A 6126-nucleotide genomic window follows, 5' to 3' on the forward strand; every position below is an offset into this window, starting at 1 on the left:
AAAACATAACAGACAGAAAGTTAAACCTACACCCATATGGACGCAGAAACATCGCTCCTCAAAATGTCATGCAGTCATAACCAAAGGTAGGGCATACCAGCTCCTGAACGTCTGCCTATGAGACAACTCATGTCACCAGGAGCCTACATCAACAAAAAGACATCACACTAAACAACCACCAAAATCATGAGAGAAAGCCTTTTGTTTCTCCTGGAATATTGTGACCTCAATACTGTGTATCTTCACGCATCAACCACTGAAGCCAAACGCATCTCACCATAATGGAACTGACAGCTAGACCAATAATTTAAAGCACTATAGAAACACCAAGAATGCTCCCACATTTTGATGAACCCACATTCTCTTCGTTTTACCAGTTGCATACCTTCCACTCGCACAATACTTTTAAAAAAACATGCTGTCTACTAATGGAGGATAGCACCGTGGAAATGCGCTGGTCTTGGAAGCAAGACCACGCAGAGCAACAGAGGTTTGAATCCCAGATCCGCGCTTAGAACCAAACTCATGTACAGTATTAGGTGTAATATAAAAAAAACAATTAAAATAAATAAAATAAAACTACAACCAAAATATTCAGCCATTGCCAACGCATGCCCAAATAATAAGCACTAGGCTGCCTCTCTGGACACTGAGATTTCTGATGCCTCCTACACCTTTCACCTAGATACCTTCCAAGAACTAAGGACTTAGGGTACATCTGAGGTTCAACCTCAACAAAAAGCACTGCAATCTTCCCTTTCCCTCTCCTCCCTACTAGCCAAACTCACCTGCACTCTTCCAGATCTGCCAGAGCCTCTGCAGAAGATGCAAATGGCAGCAGTTCATGGTGCAATGCCCAATCACATAACATAATATTGATTACATTATATAATAGGTTTCCAAAAGGCAGCAGAGCCGAAAACAAAATACAATCATAAACAGAAACATCATTAAAACATTAAACAAATAGTAGCACTTGAATGCAGGCATTGACATTCCCATATTTGACACAAAGACAACATTACCCAAATGCAGAAGTATAACTTCAAGCTGCAGAAATCTGACCAGTTGGCTGCAGTTGTCAGGGGTCCGATGGTGGTCTGCTTTAACTTTATGCACAAATCACTTTCACTTTGCATACAGGACTGAAGGTTACAACTTGCATATATGCCACAGTGACCTGCCCCCACCATGGTAAAGGTAGTCAACTTGCTATCACCTTGGTGCCCAGCGCTCACTTATTTTGAAGAAATATATGGACGTGAATGCTCGAATGTGTGGTTCTCAATTGACATTGCATAGGATATATGGTCACTGCTACTACATTCCTGATTTAGTTTATATATAACAACTCAAGTTCCTGGGTTTAGAGATTGATGTACCGCAATACCAAGGTATGAAGAAGGTCTCATTGAAATACTGAGAACTTACATCTCTATGCTAAGACCTTCAGTTTCTGGAAGAGGGACTGGAGGGGATTGCTTACACCTCAACATCACAACCATTGTGCAATGTAATTGGTCTTTTAGTTATGGTACATAGGTGGGCAGCCCTGCTGTCTTCCTAATGTTCATGTTATTATGGACAGGAACCCAGGTCAAAAATGCACTAAGAATGTTGTTACCGTAACTCAAAGGGATGTGCTTTGCTGCTACCTAAGCGCTCCTATTATGATGTACAATCTCATCGGTCCTTGATTGAAATTGTGTTGAAACTGCCATGACCCAACATGTTTGTAAAATTCCCTAGATTCAACCTATATAATATAGGCTATCACTTGAATGTTAGTGACACATTTCTGTTACAGTTAGGTCCCATAGTTCACTACAACTAGGACTGTAGGTCCCATAATGTACCTCTGTGGCAGTAATGTGTCCCAATGTTGCAAGAAGGTTCATCACAGGAACTAAATTACTAGGAAAATAACTCTGTGGGTGCTCTAGTGATTGAGGTACCATTCCACCAGGGCACTGAGAAGTAGTCTTGTGCAGACAGGTTGTTACATAGCAGTTTGGTGAAGGTGTGGATGGTTTCCCAGCAGCACCTTAGGATGGGAAAAGATGTCAAATTTCTTGTTTCCTGTTATGGGTTGTGCCATGTCATGTTGGATGATACTAACTGAGGCCAGTATCATCACCAAATAGTGGTGAGGAGGTTGTTTCCCCATCAATGTGGACATTGCAAGGACATGGACTTAATGAAACCAATTGATTTGGGGGCCGAGCCAGATGAGGATTAAAGTCTTACAAGTGCATGTCGTTAATCCACTCTTGAATGGCATACTGCTTAGATAGATGACTAAGCAGGTTGAATTCCATGATTCTGGGATTGTGCTTTAAGTGTGTCATTGAGGCTTGCATGAAGGTGAGGCAATTTCTTGGCCTTTGTGTTTCCCGGGTACCACTGATATTTGGATATAATTTGGTATTTGCCATTTATTGGTGGATTGAGATGTTGTTGTAATTAAGAAGTGATACAAATGGTTGCATGTATAGATTGAACATCACTGAGGAGAGACGTGAGCCTTTTGAGGCCCTGCAGGTGACCGAGATGTGGTCTGAACTAAGTTTACCCATATGAAAATCTTGCTGCCTGTCAGAGAGGTCAAATGTGGTGCTTACTTCGGCAGGTCATATACTAAAATTGTAATGATAAAGAGAAGATTAGCATGGCCCCTGCTCAAGGATGACATGTACATTTGTGAAGCGTTCCATAAAAGAAAAAATTATAATAAAAATAAGAGTCGTAAAATGTGAATCAGTTGTGAAATGTGCCCAAAAAGCAAATTCTCTTCATGAATAGGCTTGTCAGTGTGAGATGGACGATCATGTTCAATGTGGAAGAGACGATTTGGAAGTTTAGGAGGTCCAGGAGTCTTGAGTCATTTTTGTCCATGAATTTGAAGAGTGTCATAAAAACGCCTAGATGGTGCCTATTTCAGTACTACATTTTATCTGAACCCATTTTGTTTATTGCTGCATTGGTTAAATGGACCATGGAGTTGGTTGGCAACTACTAGAATTTCTTTGGTCCCAAAGTGTAAAGTGTATATGAGTTATAAGTGGATGTATTCGTTCTGTTTTAGGATGCTTGTGCATATGTCTTGCTTGATTGAGGCATTTGCCATTTTGCGGATGTGTTGGGCGCCTGACCTTGATCTGCTGTAGGAGTTCAGCAGTGAGGGCTGCATTTGTGTATGTGGTTGCTTTGCTTTAAGTGATGCAAGGGTGTCTGAACAATCCTTTGGTGTAAGCTGGGTGTTATGTGTGCCATTTTTGTGTTATGCTGGATGAGATCTAGAGCAGTGTCACAACCAGTTTTGCTGTATTATTATGCTGTATCTTATCTCACTGTTGATGGAAAAAAAGGTTAACAGTGATTGATGTGTTGCTATAGAATAAGAGATTAATAGATCAAGCAGTTTGTTTGAGCATTGTTTGAGAGTCATGGAGAGAACGTTGCTCCTATTGACAGCCACTGATATAGCTGATATGCAATATGACATTTTCGCATCCATGATGAGAAACTGGTACATAATGAAAAAGTCCATAAGGACGAGGTGGTATTTGATGCTCTGTGTGTGATGCCATCATTTTATGAGTGACTGGATGGTGCACTTTGTGTTGGTTAGTTCTTTCATGAACCAGGGGGGCAGAGGGTTTAATGATGATGTAATGTTGTTTCATGGGGGCAAATGCATCAACAAGTTCTGTTATGGTTTGGTTGAGAGTTGATATTAGAGCATCATTGTTGAGGATGATGGGTTGGTTACAGTGGGTAGTTTATGTTCCTGTAATTACGAGGGGAAAGCCCTACATGGGTTGGCTACCCAATCTCTTGTTGAATGGGTTGGTCTGTGTAAGGAGAATGTGAAGGTATGTTAAGTATAGTGAGCTACTATTAAGACATTGCACCAGGGGGAACTGAGAAGCTGAGGTTGAAAATGTTTCTTGGGATCTGCATGGAGTTTACTTTTTTTAATGTTCTTAGAATCTATGATGTTAACAAAAGCCACCCTCATGTGTTTAATAGCTTGGGTCCTGGGCATACATACATACTTAATTGCAGCCACAGGGTTAAAACTTTTGACTTTTATCAGTGTTGATGATGGGTTTAGAAAGTGTCAAACAATGTGGTACAATACAATAATTGACATGTGATGTACTCTTTGCTTCAAAACAATAATATACACTTAGGCAAGCCACTCCAAAGAAATCTATTTTATCCCCATTGTCTTTTATTCAACCAAAAGAAAATTAACTTCACCTCTCTATTCCCTGCCATTCTCTACACTGTAAACAGCAACTCCCATGTGCAAGGTATAGCCAAATCTAACATGTTACATTATCTTCAATCCACAATTTGCCAAAAATGTCAAAAGCCGAGTAATGTCATATGAGCATCCCTTCTTAAGCATTGGCAGTACAGTCGAGTTGATGCTTTACTTTACAAAATGGGAGAACACTTGAGAATGTGGTTCTAATGATCTAATTATCTGCCAATGCACTAATTGTATACCTAATTTCACATTTTTGTATTTCTTTGATTTAACCTGTTATGTCTGAAACTGGCCTAAAATAGTCTTCACATATTATTAAAAAAAATAGTTTCCTGAACAATTGTAGAAAATACAACACCATTTCTACATGAAAATTATAGTCAACAATTTAAGAAAGCAGTAGGATCTGATTTTGTCTTCTTTTTAGGAAATAGAATAGTTCACAACTAACGTGTAGGTCACTCATGTTACGGAGGCTATTAAAACACATTTCATGAATTGAATTAAGTATGTGATGACACATACTGATGTAAAGTAGTGTGTTTAAGTTGATTTTTGATTGTGTGTGTTTCCCATACAGATAATCAATTGAGTTAATGATTAACCACTTTGCTTTTATTAAAGTAAACAAAAAAAAAGTAATCAGCCTACAGACTGGGTTGGAAGTGTTTTATTTTTATTTTTAAATGTAAACTGTTAATACCTAAATTAGCCTACAAAAAAAACACATTGTTGTAATAAACTTTAGACATAAATACACTAATATATAAGAAATAAGGGGTTGCATACAGGGAAGTGGGAAAAAGAAGCATGGATGGAATCCCTATGTCAGTGTATACATTGCTATCCTCACTTGACTTCATCTTAGTTTTGTGAAAGCAAATTGACCATTTGCCAAGTGACTGTGGTGGTTAAACACTCAGTCCACATCCTGGTCCAACATTGCATACAGTTAAATTATGTGTTGATTGAAATGGAGGAGGGGAGCGCATTGTGAATGCTATATTGTAGAGGAGATATTGAATTTAAGAGCAGTAAGCTTTAATGGCTGAAGTGAGAATTGTTCCTTATATAAATGGCTTAAATGAACACTTATAAAAAGAGAATTTAAAATATATTTCTTCACTGTTATGAGTTACAGACAGACATTATCTCAAAACATTGTCAGAGTTACCTTACATTAACATACATGCCATCCTGTCCTATTTCATTTTGGAGATGCTAGCCTATCAGCACATACTGTATTACTCCTGATTTGCTATACCACTCTGGTGACCTTGAGGAAGAGAGATTATCCTCACTTGACTTCATATTAGTCCCAAAATAAGAATTAACACTCTGGATGTTAAATACAAGTCCTAATCGCTGCAGATTATCTTAATCTGACCTTGAGGTCTTTAATAGAGAGGATGACCCTAGAATACTGAGGTGGTAAGCCAACTCTCCAAAGTACCTGGTGAGCCAATGTACCTATGACTACATGAAGATTCCAAATATTGACCATATTATAACACCATAAATAGTAATGTGAATTAGAATACCAACAACAAATTGACAACAGATTGAACAGAACACAATAACATTGTCCCCATGGTTTCTCTTTTGAATGTATTCAAGTGGTAGCAACAACGTCCATATTACAATGTGTATGAGTGGGGTGTCAACTAAATTATTGTTGCTACATATTGCATGTTATTGTACAGGAGCCAGCAGGAATATTATGCATCATACCCACATAATTACTGTTGTTAATGTTGGGCTTGGCGAAAGATTAGTACAACAAAATAAAGGGTAGGAGAGTTGGTGATCTACAGAGGATGACATTTGATCCATGGTGAGAATATAGT

The 6126-nt window shown here is 38.6% G+C and overlaps 1 non-coding gene across 1 annotated transcript; it reads left to right on the forward strand.

Moving 5' to 3' along the window:
• The first annotated feature begins 2615 nt into the window (after nucleotides 1–2615).
• On the forward strand, nucleotides 2616–2720 carry LOC138481858 (U6 spliceosomal RNA). Its single transcript, XR_011274454.1, has one exon. It is a non-coding gene; the product is annotated as a U6 spliceosomal RNA (small nuclear RNA).
• Nucleotides 2721–6126: the final 3406 nt, after the last annotated feature.

The sequence above is a fragment of the Ambystoma mexicanum genome, chromosome 5p, assembly GCF_040938575.1.
Source record: "Ambystoma mexicanum isolate Mex_15411 chromosome 5p, UKY_AmexF1_1, whole genome shotgun sequence".
NCBI classification, from domain to species: Eukaryota; Metazoa; Chordata; class Amphibia; order Caudata; family Ambystomatidae; genus Ambystoma; species Ambystoma mexicanum.